The sequence below is a fragment of the Lissotriton vulgaris genome, chromosome 7, assembly GCF_964263255.1.
Source record: "Lissotriton vulgaris chromosome 7, aLisVul1.2, whole genome shotgun sequence".
Lineage (NCBI taxonomy): Eukaryota > Metazoa > Chordata > Amphibia > Caudata > Salamandridae > Lissotriton > Lissotriton vulgaris.
Genome location: NC_141695.1, coordinates 639,183,659 through 639,200,824, shown reverse-complemented (window position 1 = coordinate 639,200,824; position 17,166 = coordinate 639,183,659).

The following is a 17,166-nucleotide window of genomic DNA, read 5'->3' as shown; positions in this document are numbered from 1 at the left end:
TTTTGGAGGGTGGGGGTTTTGAGATATTTTCAGCAGCACAGCGAACGGAATTACTTCCATCAAAGTGAAGCAATGATACTCGTGCATGCATGGTTTTGCTCTGTGAAACAGAGAAGAGCGTTTGAGAGTAGTGGTGGAGATGTTTTTCATATTATGTGTTTTCCACCTATATCAGCCTTCTACATGTAACACATGTGTACTGATTTTGTATTATTCACATTTAGGGGCCGATTCCAATTCGGGAAAAACCGCTCTGAATAGCCGTTCGAAGTATTTTTCCCGTACGAATCGTACCCTGCAACGTCCCCGTACGTACGACGAAGTACGTTTCGTATCAGGAGCCGTACTCCGTACGAGTCGTACAGAGACCGTACGACTCTAATCTCCGTACGATTCTCCCTCGGAACCCGCTGTACGCGACATCTGTACGGTTCACGGCTGGTTTTTACAACCCAGCAAGTACGATACCTGTTGGGTATGCACCGTACGACCGTTTTTCTACGGGAGCTGAAAACAGCCGTAAAAGCAGATTTTGTGCCGAAACAGGTGCGGAATAGCCCCCCCAGGTACGGTCCGTACCACCCATGATCGCAGGGGTATGCACCGTATGCCTGCGATCATGGGGTGTACCAGCCGTACCCCCATGTACGATGGCTGTACGAGCCATACCCCATGTATGATGGATGTACCCATCGTACATGGGGTACGGCTCGTACACCCATCGTACATGGGGTACAGCTCGTACACCCATCGTACATGGGGTACGGCTCGTACACCCATCGTACATGGGGTACAGCTCGTACACCCTTCGTACATGGGGTACGGCTCGTACACCCATCGTACATGGGGTACAGATCGTACACCCATCGTACATGGGGTAAATCTCGTACACCCCATGATCGCAGGGGTACACACCGTACTCCAGCGATCGTGGGGTGTACCGACCGTACGGTGTGTATGTGTTTGTGTGCTTTTCTGTACGACTCGACCTTACCTAACGTGGACCGTACGAATCACGTCCTCATACCCCGGTCCGGATCGTACTATTCGGATCGTACGGCATGTGTACGAGTCGTACGGTTCACGGTTTCAGCATTGCAATACGTATGTATCGCGACGATTCGGACGGATTCACGGAATACGGATCGTACTTTGCGACTCGGATGGACGGGTAAGATTCGTACGGAGAGGGCTCCGGATTCAAATCGTACGGACGTTTTTTTTCCCGAATCGGAATCGACCCCTTAGACTGACGATAACTAATGTAGACCTGAATTTTAAAATGATTAATGTTTGGTTGCCATCCTTCTTCACATAACGTGTCTTTCTTTTTCGGAGCAAGCTGACTTCACATGTAGCATTATCTCAATGTGCCCTCCGTTTTCTGGTCTCATATGAAATTGTTTTCTTTTACGTGATTCTTGTTGTTAGACCTGTAATCCTAAAGGTGAGCTGCCCCCAAACTTTTTGCCTGATTGCCTCCTTTTTGCTGCATCTTTGGATCACTGACATAATATCGATGACATAAATATCGATGTAGCAAAATATCGAGTAAAAAATACAGAATACCAAAATATCGACTTCCTATCTCCAAACAGGTAAGTACAAGAATATTGAATCAAAAATAGCGTTGTAAAAAATATAGTTAGTCAAAATATGGAATTTTTATAATATCTTTAAAAAAAATTTAAAAGTAATGAAATTATAAATATAATTAACTTAAACATACTTAAAATACTTCAATAACCTTAAAATTTATAAATAATTAATGTAAGTTAAAAATACATAAACATACAATTTAATTTTTTAATACATATATATATAAACATAATGAAACCTCATACTCTTCCTTGTGCAGTAGTCGCTGGAGTCGCTAGAGGGAGCTAGAGAGCTGCAAAGAGCCGGAGAGGCGCCAGAAACGCCAGAATCAAGCAGCGTGCAGGTCGCGGGAGCAGGCTACTAAACAACAAAAGAACTAGCTCTGGAACAGCGTTTCCACCCGCCTTGCCCCCGGCCCCCGGCCCCCGGCCCCGCCCGGCGATAACCTCACGGAAGCCTGCACGGGAGCCTGCTTGTTGAGCCTGCCGAACGTCCTCGCACGTCTTCCTCACCTGGTCCCTTGTTGGTTGGCTCGCTGGGAGTGAGCGGATTGCGGATTGCGGACTAGCTGTGGCACTGGGACCAGCTGTGCTGTGCAGGACGCCGCTGGGAGGAGTCACCGCGGAGCTGAGGCAGCCACAGAGCAGAGCAGAGGAAACAGTGACTGCGGCTGACACCTGCAGCTGTCAGCTGCTGGAGCAGGTGAGGGGGGGGCTGCCGGCATTGGAGAAAGCCAAGACCAGGCTGTGATCAGGAGGCTGGGCTTCTGCCAAGACAGCTGCTCGTGTTTTGCTCGTGTTTTGCTCTGTTGCAGGGAGCCGTTGGTCAGTACAGGCCAGCTTGCTGACACGCCACAGGTCCTTTACTGCTGGGACATTGCTGGACATTGCTGGGACACTGCTGAGACACTGCTGAGACCCTGCTGAGACCCCGACTCATTACCTGATACCTGTTACTACTGAGCATGTAAGCAGGTAAAGCAGGCAAATCGGAGGCAAACCGGAGACGGAGACGGGGGGAGCTGCGGGCCGCGGACTGCGTGAGAGCTCTGGCCCCCGCCTCGACCTTGGCTTCGTAGCACAATTCCGCAACAGAAGCTGCAGTTGACAGCGAGGAGGAGAGGAGGAGAGGAGGAGTGGACCTGCCGCCCGCACCACTCGGTTGTCAGGGCATCGTTTAGTACACCAGAGGTGAGCCTCTAGCGCTATTTTGTAATTGAACCACCTCCATCAACCAGTTTCTGGTTCAGTGACTATCAACCCCCAGGCTTGGTTGGTTACCCAACACCAACTACTCTAGCCTAAGTTTACTGGCGGGGTGCGTCACGTGGGCTGGCCTGCGCCTGTTGTGTTGACAGGGGTCAAAGTTTGGCGCAACCAGAAAAAAACCCAGCTCAAACGGCACCGACAGGGCAGGGCTGACAAGGAGACTTGTCTTCTGAGTCCTGCTTGACACCACTTAAATCTATCTATTAATTCGCAACTAAGGGGCTGTGCCCATAAAAATGAGATCAGGAAGGATACGAGGAGGCCCAATAAGCAAAGGAAAAAAACGCAAGCAAACGGATAAGACACCCGAGGAAACTAAAGGGTCTCCGCCAGCCAAACAGAGCTCCTTAATAGACATAACGTCGGACAAATCAACTTCCAACAACTTAAGAAGTGACTCTACGGCTAACGCAGAAAGGAGCAAAAAACAAACCAATCTTCATACCAACCCAAAATCTATACAAAATTCTGTTTCCTAAAAAACGCAGGGGACACCTTATTCTCAAAGATCAATGAGGAATTAGAATTACAATCGCCCCTGGAGCCATCACAGATACCTCCGCCTTTCCAGTTTGGGGGCACACAGCTACTACAGGATAAGGACAAGGACAAGAGCAAAGAAAAAAACAGCACAATGTCTATTTCCTTACCTCAAACAACATCAACACCCCAGCCTCAGAATACTGAGGCAAAGCGAAAGATCGGGTCTGTGGGACCCAGTACCGGGAAAAAACTGACTATAGATTCCAACTTAGTTCAAGTACACTGGCCTAATAAAGCAATGGATAGGCCACTAAGAACACCTGACAATAGCATACTTAACTTCAGCGACAACGCTAAGGATGATAACATGAGGAACAATACAAGGTCAGAGGTCATAAGCCTCTTGGAGGAATCTATAAACAAGAATGAAGCTGGAAGCGGAATTGAACGCGGTGAAGAGAAGGACTTGTCCATGATAGTCCTGGAAACCTCTTACAAACAACAAGAGCTTGGTGATAAAAAGACGGATAGGACTTCCAGCAAAGAAGAAAGACGAATAACCTCAGTGTCAGAGGTAATAGAAATATCCTCTTACCTGGGGAAGGAAGAGTGGGAAGAGCTTGCAGCTGCATACCCTCAAGATCAGAACAGCAGCGGAAAGATGACATATACACGGTCCATGAGAATTGAAGGTGCACAGGAAAAACAAGAGGAATCAAGCTTGCCAGAAGGAGTAGCAAATTTTAAGGGACCACCTGGATGTCAAGAAAAAAACCCAAATCATCACGGGCAGGAAAGCGCCTGGCCCAGTCTCCTAAACACAGTACAACTCTTGGTGGACGCATTACACTATCAATCGGAGAAAATGGACGCCCAACTAACGCTATTAGATACTTTAGCTGTGTTTGTGGTTGCCATAGATGGGAAAATGGGTGCAATAAATACGCTTCTTCAGAGCAAATTGGGTCATCTACAAGATACAAAGAGGAGCACCAGTAGTGGGTGCAAATGCGGCCCAATTATTGACAAGCTATCCACCCTCCCAACATTACTAACAGACCTGTGCTCACAACTCAAAAGACCTCCCCAGGAAAACAACACGCCGCACAACGAGATACGGGATCACCCATCAAAAAAAGACACCAAAATTGCTATTCACACACAAACAGAAGTGGTCGCTAAAGAAAAATCTGGTGAAGATACTGAAGTCGTTAGAAAGACTGAACAGACGAGCACAGGTACTCAGGCACAACCTAGAAAGAACGATCTAAGCAACTGCCCAGTGGATAAAGATTCGGGCCCAAAGTGCCCTTCACCAACGGACACCATAGATGAAGATGTCAGTGATATAAAATCGAACGCGAAACAGAGACGAGCAAATAAACGTAAAGGCAGAAAACATAAGCTCTGCTCAAAACGCGAAGGATTTAGGCAACTCTTTGGTCGATCTATTACCATGGAGCAAAACAAATCCCAATCTGGGGAAGAGAAAACTTCAAGCCAAAAATCCAATGCAACAGGCCAAATATCTGAAATTCTGGCGAATACAGTTAATATCGGATTAGACGAACAAAACAAACACCTTCAAAACGGCAAATCAGCACCTGCACAACCAACAAGAAACCCCCAAAGTCTGCTGACACCGGCTCGTCAAATGCGCAGATAAACAACACAAAGATCAGCCACAACCTCCTGCAAAATACAGAACGAGGTCTTACCCCGGTTAGAATTGATAAAGGAGTAGAAAGTCAAGGAACAGGCATAGGACCGACGGAAAGTCAAATATACGATATCAATCAAGCAACTGCGACATTACATACACGGGGAGACCACAAAACAATAGAATCGGCACCAGTAAATTGGACAAGCAACGTGCACTTATTGGGCGGAAGGGGGAGACACACAGATCCCGAAATTCTCGTGCCCCACCAAAGCGCAACTGACCAAGCCTCAGGCGGAACAATCAATACTGACACTTATATGGTAAAAACAAGATCAACAGATTATGTGGATCTGGAAACACCCCTAGTCAGTTACAATAGAGTGGGGTGCATAAATGAACAAGGGAATACCCCAGAGGCCATATGGTTTATCCCAGAATACATCTCCAAAGGACGACATGATATCCTAAACAGAACAAATATACTACGACTATTATCTCACATCCCCCCACTGGCAAACGTATCAAGCACAGACCTGTTATCCATTGAATTTGTAGACTTAGAAGGTACAGGAAGGGAAGCGACAAAGGCGACTTGGGCCTCTGGAAAAACAACGCAGAGAATTCTATCCGAAGCAGAGGTATTTAAGAACTGGGGAATCACGATAAAACCAAATACAAAACCAAGATACCCAGACATCCTGTTCCCAGAAGCAAAGCCGGAGCCCAGGGACAACGCTTCCAGACACAGAATCTTGGTCCTTAGAGGCGCGGCAGGGCCATGTAGAACAGGTAGCAATGAGAACACTGAAAGCACCTGCTGGTTAGGAGTAGACAGGGTAGTTTTAACTGAGTTGAAAGATCTAAGACGGATTGTGAGAACTATAAAAAACAGCAACTGACAACCCGACCATAACTCTCGGGAGCACACGCTAAACCAACTGCGCATATGGTCCTGGAACATCAATGGGCTAACAACTAAAATGCTGGACTTAGAATTTATAGCCTACATAAGATCTTTCAACATAGTGGCCCTGCAGGAGACATGGCTAGCCGAACCTCCACATCTCCAAGGATACTTACGATTTTTTACAGATGCCAAAAGGTCAGCTAAGTACGGGCACCTCAAAGGTGGATTAGCGATTTATGTAGCAGCTACTAGTTTTGTCAGGATAGAAGAAATAGGCTCCTCTTCAGAAGCCAATCTTGCAATTAAGCTAGCCCTAGCACCCCAAGATGAGGAGAAAGTCAATTGTGAATGCTTGTTCATCAATGCCTATATCCACCCTAAAGGGAAAAAAAAGCAGTTAAGGAATTATACAATTTCTTGGAGGAATGTCTTATGGAAAGGTCAACAACTAACATTGTGCTTACAGGGGATTTCAATCTTAACCTTATGGGTACGCCACAAGAAGAGGCAATTCTAGCTCAAAACATATCTTGGGAACTACCACTACAAGAGAAATCTCAAATAACCAAGCAAGCAAAATTAGGGGCACAGACTCTTGAAGAATTGGAACATTTTAATATCAGAGCCCTAAATGATAGATTCGCGGGAGACAGTCCGCCAGCTCCAACTTATCATTCTACAAGGTCAAACAGCATTTTAGATTGTACCTTTGTTTCACTACCTCTTTTTCATTATATAACCTCGTTCCAGATAGGGAAAAAAACTGATAGCGACCATTGCCCTCAGGAAATGGCTTTGAATATAGTGAAACCTACACTTGAGCGATCAAACGCCCCAAAAGAGTCCATTCATACTGTCAATTTAAAAAAAATCAAGTACTCAGCAGCAATGGGCGAGATGTTAATAGGAAGTGCACAACAGTACTTTTTGGAGCGGACTGGATTAAACGAGGTTACAAAATGGGAACAATTCACAATCATGATGTCGAACTACGCAACACAGCCCAAAGCAGCTGCAAAGATCGGCAAAATTGGCACCCTATCACGAGAGTACAGAGGATAAATCAAGGAAGCGAAAAACATGATATATCGCTTAATGAGGGAAATACAACTAGACCCAAAAGAAATAGCAAAGCAAAATCACCTTCGGACACTGAAATCCAATCTAAAAAAGTTGAAATGGGAAGCAACCAAATCAACAGAGGAGGACTTGTGGGCAAAACTGCACTCAGACACTAAACAGAATGATGGGGCGAGGTTTTGGAAAACCATAACTCGCTGATACGTCCAGCACACCTGGGGGTCTCATCAAACATTACAGAGGAAATATGGGCATCCTATCTTGACACGCACTTCAATCAAGAACCTCCTAAAAACAAGGTCCTATTTACATTAGATAACAGAATAGTCGACAATGCCAACATTGCACAACAAACCCAATTGCGCACCGAAACTAAAGACAAATACGAACCTAACAACATCTCAAAGCTCCAACACAGCATTGAATGTCAAATTAAAAGAGGTAGAAGGGAAGGAGCTCCGGGACCTAATGGAATCCCCCCGATCCTCTTCAAGCAAGATGCGGGTTACTGGGGAGCAGCTCTCTAACCCCTTTTTTTTTAAATCAGCTGCTCGAACATCTTGCCAGATTCCTGGAAGGGCTCTATTATAACCACAATATACAAAGCAGGGGACAGGGCTCTTCCTCAAAATTACCGACTAGTGGCCCTAATAGACAATGAGGCGAAGTACTTTGCAGGATTACTGCTGGAGGAACTACAGGAATGGGCTGCAAAGAAATCGCTGATACCGGTTTATCAGACAGGCTTTGTCAAAACAGTGGGCACGATGACTAATATCCTAACCATGGGCCTACTAATAGATAAGGCAGAGACCAAAAAACTGCCACTACATCTCTGCTACATAGATTATAAAGCGGCTTTCGATAACATCAATCGGAATCTCCTGTGGTCTAAACTAAAGAATTGGGGGATCACAAAACCGCTGCTGGACCTGTTAATAAACCTGCACACGGATACCTGGATACGAATAAAGGTGGGGGACGGCTCACTGCTGTCCAGGCGTATACCGACAAACAACGGCCTTAAGCAGGGCTGCGTCCTGGCCCCAACATTGTTTAACCTGTTCTTGGGCGACCTGGCGCCAAATCTGATTGACTGCAACTCACATGCCCCCAAACTAGGAGGGCTTAATATACCATGCCTCTTATATGCGGACAACATTGTTCTCATAAGCCATACTAAAGTAGGGCTTCAAAGACTCCTGAACATCACTCAGAGCTATTCCGAGGCAAATGATCTAAAAGTTAACCTTGAGAAAACTCAATCTATGACCACCAGTAAAAGAAAAAGAAAAACCTTCACGTGGCTCTGGAACAAGTCTCGCATTAAAGACACGTCAATATATAAATATTTAGGCGTGAAAATTGACAACGGCGGCCGATTCACTGCACAAAGGTCTTGCATCAAAGGCAAAGGGATAGCTCTGGCGATTGCTTTAAAAACCTTGAATAACAAGCCATCTGGTCCATCATTAACACCATTGGTACAAGCTATCCGAGCAAAACTACTGCCAACAATCACTTATGGAAGTGAGGTTTTACGAGGCAGAGATGCAACAATACTTGGCAATACAATCACAGCTGCATATAGAATCATCTTTAGTCTTCCTAAGTGGACCTCCCCATCACAGATTAGGCTGGAGTTTGGCATTCAACAACAGCTCCTGGCACGCCAGGGGGCCTATATCTGTGTATGGGACAAAGTGAGGAAATCTGAACAGGGAACCTTGAACGAACATCTATGGAGGGAAATAGAGCAGACTTCGACCTCGCATGCAGCTAAATATCTTGCAAAAAGTCTTGTAAAAACCGGGCTGGAACAGCTCTGGGCATCCTCCTTAGACCATAAAACCTTCAATAAACTGGTAAAGAAATCTATCAAACACCATTCGTGGGTACAAGACAAAACAGTTTTTGCAAAAAGAACGCATGCTTGGATGATTTTGAATTCTTACTCGGCAAAAGCTCCTCAGAACTATTTGGGCTTGGGCTATGCCAAAAAGACAAAAATGTGCTTCTTAAAATACAGATTTGGGCTGCTGCCCTGCATCCAGCATCTCCCGCACTGGTTAAAAAAGAAAGCAGGTTTGTCATGCCGGCTATGCGGTCATATAGAAGAAGACATGATTCACTTACTATGCTCTTGCGAGAAATTGCTAGATGAGAGGAAACTCCTTTTAAAACAACACTTTATTCGGCTTGGGATACGTACACGAAGGAGCGCAGTACTAACCTGTTTTGCATCTCAGGACCCTCAATTGAGCTGCGGCCTGGTAACATTTTTAAAGGCTGTGGGGGACAAAATGCCAAGGCCAGAATCTTGAATTGACTTGGTTCCAACTTGTCTTGTAACACAAATTATACTTAATTTCAAATACTGAGAGATAACTGAATGGCTGATATGATTTTATAATTACTAAGAACAGAACATAAATGCTCATACAATGATGGTTTTAAACATAGGTGATTTTATATTGTGTTTTAATTTTCATGCTTTGTATTGCATTGCATTGGTTTTAATTAACTGTGCAAATAAAATTACTTACTTTATATAAACATAATATCATAAAAAATATACAATATTTTTACCGTAGGATAGCAGGAGGGTGACATTTACTATTTCCACTCCAGTGAGTGCAAAAGTAGAGAAAGCGTTACATAGCGTAGGGGTAAAAATTACTATTCCCACTCCAGTGAGTGCAACAGTAGGGAAAGCGGTGGATAGCGTAGGGATAAAAATTACTAATCCCACTCCAGAGAGTGCAACAGTAGAGAAAGCGTTGGATAGCATAGGGGTAAAAATTACTATTCCCACTCCAGAGACTGCAACAGTAGGGAAAACGTTGGATAGAGTAGGGGTAAAAATTACTATTACCACTCCAGTGAGTGCAACAGTAGAGAAAGCATTAGATAGCGGGAGGGTAAAAATTACTATTCACACTCCAGTGAGTGCAACAGTAGGGAAAGCGTTGGATAGGGGAGGGTTAAAATTACTATTCCCATTCCAGGGGATGCAACAGTAAGGAAAGCGTTGGATAGGGTAGGGGTAAAAATTACTATTCCCACTCCACAGAGTGCCACAGTAGGGAAAGCGTTGGATAGCGGGAAAGTTAAAATTACTATTCCCACTCCAGAGAGTGCAACAGTAGGGAAAGTATTGGATAGCGGGAGGGTAAAAATTACTATTCTCACTCCAGAGAGTGCAACAGTAGGGAAAGCGTTGGATAGCGTAGGGGTAAAAATTACTATTCCCACTCCAGAGAGTGCAACAGTAGGGAAAACGTTGCATAGCGGAAGGGTAATAATTACTATTCCCACTCCAGAGGGTGCAACACTAGGGAAAGCGTTGGATAGCGTAGGGGTACAAATTACTATTCCCACTCCAGAGAGTGCAACAGTAGGGAAAGCGTTGGATAGCGGGAGGGTAAAAATTAATATTCCCACTCCAGAGAGTGCAACAGTAGGGAAAGCGTTGGATAGCGTAGGGGTAAAAATTACTATTCCCACTCCAGAGAGTGCAACAGTAGGGAAAACGTTGCATAGCGGAAGGGTAATAATTACTATTCCCATTCCAGAGGGTGCAACACTAGGGAAAGCGTTGGATAGCGTAGGGGTACAAATTACAATTCCCACTCCAGTGAGTGCAACAGTAGGAAAAGCATTGGATAGCGGGAGGGTTAAAATTACTATTTTCACTCCAGGGAGTGCAACAGTAGGGAAAGCGTTGGATAGCGTAGGGGTAAAAATTACTATTCCCACTCCAGGGAGTGCAACAGTAGGGAAAGCGTTGGATAGCGGGAGGGTAAAAATTACTATTCCCACTCCAAAGAGTGCAACAGTAGGGAAAGCGTTGGATAGCGTAGGGGTAAAAATTACTATTCCCACTCCAGAGAGTGCACAGTAGGGAAAGCGTTGGATGGCGTAGGGGTAAAAATTACTATTCCCACTTCAGTGAGTGCAACAGTAGGGAAAGCGTTGGATAGCGGAAGGGTATAAATTACTATTCCCACTCCAAAGAGTGCAACAGTAGGGAAAGTAGATACTTAATACACAAATAAAAATCTATTAAATATAAATACCAATTGCAAAATAATTAAAAGTAATTACAAATTTAATACAATATAAAAATTTAAACAAATAAAAAAACTAATGAAAATTAATTACTTACAAATATTTACCTATTAATACAAATTAATTGCCAATTAACAATTAATTAAATAACAATTGAAAAATAATTAACAATGAATTCAATATAAATACCAATATATATATATTTTTTTATTAATTACAAATAAATTACTTCCCACCCAATTCCCCTATAAACCCACAACCCGCTACAGAAAATAAATTAATCAAATTACCATAATTTTCAATTAAACAATTAATAAACATAAATTACCAATTACATTTTAATTAACTAACAATTAATAATTATTTAACAATTAATTAGAATTAAATACCAATAAATAAATTAAAATATTGAATTATTTACAATTAAATTACTTCCCACCCTCTTCCCCTATAAACCCACAACCAGCTACAGAAAATAAATTAATAAAACTACCTTAATTAATAATTATACAATTAATAAAAATAAATTACCAATCATATTTTAATTAATTATCAATTACAAATTAATTAACAATTATTTCAAATTAAATACCAATAAATAAATTAAAATATTTAATAATTAAAATTAAATTACTTCCCACCCTATTCCCCTATAAACCCACAACCCACTACAGAAAATAAATTAATAAAATTACCATAGTTATCAATTACTCAATTATTAAAAATAAATCACCAATTATATTTTAATTAATTACCAATTAAAAATTAATTAACAATTAATTCAAAAGAAATACCAATAAATAAATTAAAATTTTTAATTCATTATAATTAAATTACTTCCCACCCTAGTCCCCTATAAACCGACAACCCGCTACTGAATTATATTACGCAAAAATTAAATACCATAAAATTAATTACTTTAAAAAAATTATAAAATTAATATACACTTTTCACACATATACTAACATAAAAACACACTTTAAAAAATTGGATATTATTAAAAATTCAATATTAACTTACTTACCTCAACTTTGATATTTTTGTTCTCTATATTCTGTCCATTCGATATTGTGTCCATTCTATATTTTGGATTCAATATCACTGCTATTCTGTTCGATATTTTTGTACTCTATATTCTGTCCATTCGATATTTTTTACTCAATATTTTGCCCATTCAATATTTTTTATTCGATATTATGACTGTATACCTGCATCTTTTTGTTGACCATAGGACTCTGAGCACTTTACCATTGCTGATCAATACTAAAGAGCATGTACTTCTCCCCTAAACGTGGTGAAATAGGTGTACACTCATGTAACATATTTAGTTTACTTTTAAGTCCCTTGTAAGGTGATGTACCATAGACCCAGGGCCTGTAACCTAAATACCACAGCCTTTCTCAGGTCTGCCATTGCAAGATCTGTCTGTGTGCAGTTTACTGTCACTTCAACTTGGCATTTAAAATCCCTTGCCAAGCCATAACTCCCATTTTATTACACATAAATCACCCCTAAATTAAGCCCTGGGTAGGCCTAAGGGCAGGGTGCTGTATAGTAAAAGATAGGACATGTACTTTTAAGTTTCACATGTTCTAGTAGTGACAAACACCTAAATTAGTTTTTCACTACGGTGGGGCCTACTCCTCTCATTTTTTTCAATATATATATCCTTTATTGGGTTCACAGGATAAAAGAAAACATGAATTATACAGTATACAGTATCATGTAGCTCAAAGGTGTATACGTTGGTCTCGAAGCAAAGCATATAATACATTGTTACATCACATTGAAATACAATGATGTAATTATAGCTCAATCATGCCAGCCTCGTTAGCGTTGAGTAAAGGAAAAGTAAAAATAGTAAGAATGGGGGGGTGTGGGGTTGCTAAACTTGGAGGTGTGTGGTGTGTGGCGTGTTGTCACTTGTCTGTGCAGTGGGGGGGTTTAGAGGCGATGTCGTGGCCGGCCCATGTTTGCCCCACCAGCTCGGGGAGGGCGATGTGTTATCAGCGGTGGGTATATGTCGTGGGTGGGGTGGGGGGATGTGGGGTGGTGCCTATCCTGTCTATCTGATGGGAATGTCGGCAGTGGGACTGCTATCAGCAGTGCCTGGTGTTGTGCGTCCGTCTCTGTGTTCTCCGATTGGGGAGGTGTCACTTGCAGGGTCTCCCGGTGTCTGGTATTCTCTGTGGAAGGAGTTTAGTGTTTCGTCCCAGAGTGCCACAATGGGGAACTTACGCAACCCTGCCATCTCCTCATTGTGGAGGGAGACGCTTTCCGCTTTTGCCCAGTTGTCCAGGGAGTTGTGCCAGTGCTCTGTCATGGGTGGTTCTGCGCGTTTCCAGTGTTTAGTGATTAGTCTCTTGGCCGTGATAAGGCCAAGATCCCAAAAACAGGAGGGTACTTTGTTGTGTTTGGTTCTGTGGTAGAGGCCCAATAGGCATGCTTCCCACGTGTGAGGAATCGGCATCGCCGTGCTCCGCTCTAATATCGGCAATACTGACCGCCAGTATGTTTGGATCTGCGGACACTGCCACAGCACGTGTAGGAGGTCCGCCCCTTCTGTCCGCCCCTTCTGTCTCGCATCTCGGTCACCCTGTCGCTGCTCCTGGGAAGTATTGGTTGATCCTGTCTGGGGAGAGGTATGCTCTGTGCAATATGTAGGACTGGATCTGCTTGAAACGTGCGTTGCGAGGGATGTTCTTGGGGCTTGCCAGTATCACTGCCCACTCCTTGTCTGTCCAGGCCTTCACCCTGTCTACTGCCCACTTACCCCGCAGTGGTTGTAAGGTGCATTGTGTGTGCGATAGCAGTGCTTGGGTCAGCCAGTGCACCACATGTGTGCCATTCCCCATGACGTGAATGCATTGTATCAGTTGGTGTATGGGAGGTTCTTCAGTTATGTTTCCCCATTTTTGTGTGAATGCTCTGATTATGGAAGCGTGTTGTAGGAACTGTCCCGCCTGTAACCCCGTGTCGGTGGCGAGTGTCGCGAAGGGGATCAGGGTGCCGTCAGCATATAAGTCCGCCATGGTTTCTATTCCCGAGCGCGTCCATTGCTCCAGGGCCGTTTCCGTGACCACGGTCGCGGCCTTGGGGGTGCCTAGGAGTGGGAGCGCTGGGGCGTACGGTGTGGTGGTTTTGGTGAGCCGTAGGCATCGAGAGTAGCATTTTACGGCCACCGCTACATGTAGTTGGGTGTGCTTCCTGACGCTTGTCAGCGGGTGGAATAATGAGTATATCTGTAATGAGGATAGTGCGTCCACAGCTGTGGCTGTGTCCTCCTGATGTCTGCCTGATAGCCAAGCCACTACCCATTGCAGTTGCGCCACCAGGTAATAGTTCCAGGTTTGGGACCGCTAGTCCTCCATCGCTAACTGGAATATACAATTTCGTCAGTGCTACTCTGGGTCTTCCTGTGTTCCAGATTAAGTCTCTAATCATGGTCTCTAGTTCCCTGAAGGTGCGGACCGGGACATATAGTGGAATGTTCTCAAAGTAATATAAGAGTCTGGGTATGACGATCATTTTCGTTAACATCACTCTGCTCGGCACATTGAAGGGGAGAGTCTTCCAAAAGGCGATTTGGGATCTAATAGATGTTATGGCCCGTGTCAAATTTCCATCTAAGATATCCGGGGGAGTTCTATAGATATGTATTCCTAGGTATTTGAACGTGGTTTGGTGCCACGGCAACCTCTCACTGTTGATCCTGAGCTCAGGGTCTGGGGTGTTAGGAGCAAATGGGTACGCTTCCGACTTGGCCCAGTTAACTTTTAGGCCCGACATGATCTCGAATGTTCGGAAGATGTCCGATAATTCCAGCGGCAGGTGATCAAGGTCTCTGACGTACAGGAGTAGGTCGTCAGCATACAGTGATACTATGTGTGTGTCATCCGCTAGCGGGATGCCCCATTGTGCGCCTCTGCTACGCAACATCTCGGCGAGAGGCTCCATCGCCAGCGAGAAGAGCAGTGGGGACAGCGGGCAGCCCTGTCTGGTGCCCCTCCTGACTCTGATGGCATCGGATAACAGTCTGCCCATGCGTACTCTCACTTCAGGCCTCCTGTACAGTAATCCTACCAACTCGATGTAGTCGTCGCCCAGGTCGAACATATGCAGCACTGCCAGTAGATAGGGCCATTCCACTGAATCGAACGCTTTTTCGAGGTCTAACATTAAGCAGCCCGATCTGGGCCAGTTCTGGACCGCGTATTCCTGCACTCGGAACTGCCTCCTTCGGTTTTGGGAGGTGCACCTCGTTGTGACAAAGCCGTTCTGGTCTTTATGCACTAGGGTAGGTATCAAGGCCGCCAGCCTCCGGGCTAGGGTCAACGCTAGGATCTTGTAATCTGTGTTCAACAGTGCCAGAGGCCTGTACGAGCCAAGGAGCGTGCCATCTCTGCCCGGCTTGAGGAGAGACACCAATGTTGCCTCATTCATCGACCTGGGCAAGGACGAGTCCTCTAATGCTGCTGAGTATGTTCTGAGTAGTTCCGGGATTAGGATGTCCGAGTAGGCCTTGTAGTATTCAGCTGGCAGCCCGTCCGGGCCTTTGCCATTGGAGAGGGCAAAGATGGTGTCACGCAGCTCATCTGCCGTTAACGGCGACCCAAAATCATCACGCTGATCATCAGTCGGAGTGGGGAGCGTTACCTCGTCTAGGTACGCAGCGATATCCGGCTGCGGATTCTGCAACTGCGACCGATATAGCGCGTCATAATGCGTCACAAAAGCGGCATGGATGTCCGCCTGTGTGTACACCACTGTGCCGTTGGCTGGGCGTATCGCCGTTACTGGTGAGGTTCGATCTTCACGCTGTATTAACCAGGCTAACAGTTTGCCGGGTTTGTCGCTGTAGCGGTGTGTGCGGGCCGAGTGGGCAGCATAGTCAACATGTTTTAGCCTATCCACTAATCTGTCATGATCCGCCCGCGCTTCCAGTAGTCTGGTGTTTGCGCCCTCAGTTGCTTCCTGTTCTGCTTGTAGCAGGTCTGTTTCCAGGCGCCTTAGGTCTGCCTCTATCTGCCGTCTGGAATGAGCATGTGTGCCTAGACACTGCCCCCTGAGGATCACTTTGAATGCGTCCCATTCCAGTTGAGGTGTGGACGCCGTCCCATTATTGTCTTCAAAGTATTGCGCTGTTTGTACGCCTATAGAGTCCCTAAATGGGCCATCTAATAATAGATCAGGTTGCAGCCTTCAAGTGGGTATCGGCGGTCGTGATTGGTCCCGCTAGTTCTATGAGGTGCGGGTTATGATCTGAGTGTGTGCGGCCCATGTAATGTGTGTCCCTGACAATTGGTAGCATCTCCCTGGTGACCATGTATCTGTCTAGGCGTACGTGTAGGGCGTGTGCCCCCAAATAGTATGAGTAGACTTTGGTGTTGGGGTTACGGCTGCCCCACGCATCCTGCAAGTCCCATTGTGCAGACCAAACCTGAAGGGCGTGCGCGGCGTGCTGTGCTGGTGAGTTAAGTGGCGGGGGTGGGATCGGTCCAGGGCAGGATCTAGGGTGCAGTTGTAGTCTCCTCCCAGCACCCACGGGGTGCCATGCCATGGTGCCAGCGTGTTCGACAAGTGTGCTAGGAAGTCTGACAGCCCCGTATTGGGTGCATATATCGAGGCCAGTACTAGCGGGTTCCCGTCTAACCTGCCCTTGACAACTACATACCTCCCCCCAGGGTCTACATGAGATTCCAGTGCGGCCCATGGGGTGCCCGGTCTCACCCACACCAGTGTCCCTCTGGCGTAGGATGAGTAGTGTTCGGCATGTAATTGTCCCCTCCACCTGCGCCGTAAGGTGTTGGTTTCCGACTCACAGAGGTGCGTCTCTTGTAAGAGGGTTATCTGTATGTGATGGCTTTTGAGGTATGAATAAATCTGATATCGCCTAGACGGTGTGTGCATACCCCTCACATTCCATGCACATATTTTAATTGCAGACATTACAGTTCTTTAGCAACTCTCCTTCCCCGTCCCCCTCGCCAAACCCCCGCGAGCCCCACAGTCCCCACCGTGCCTTTAATCTGCCCATTGCTTATCGAAAGTACATCCAGTCTAGCACACCACAGCATTAGTGCAAAGGAGGGGGT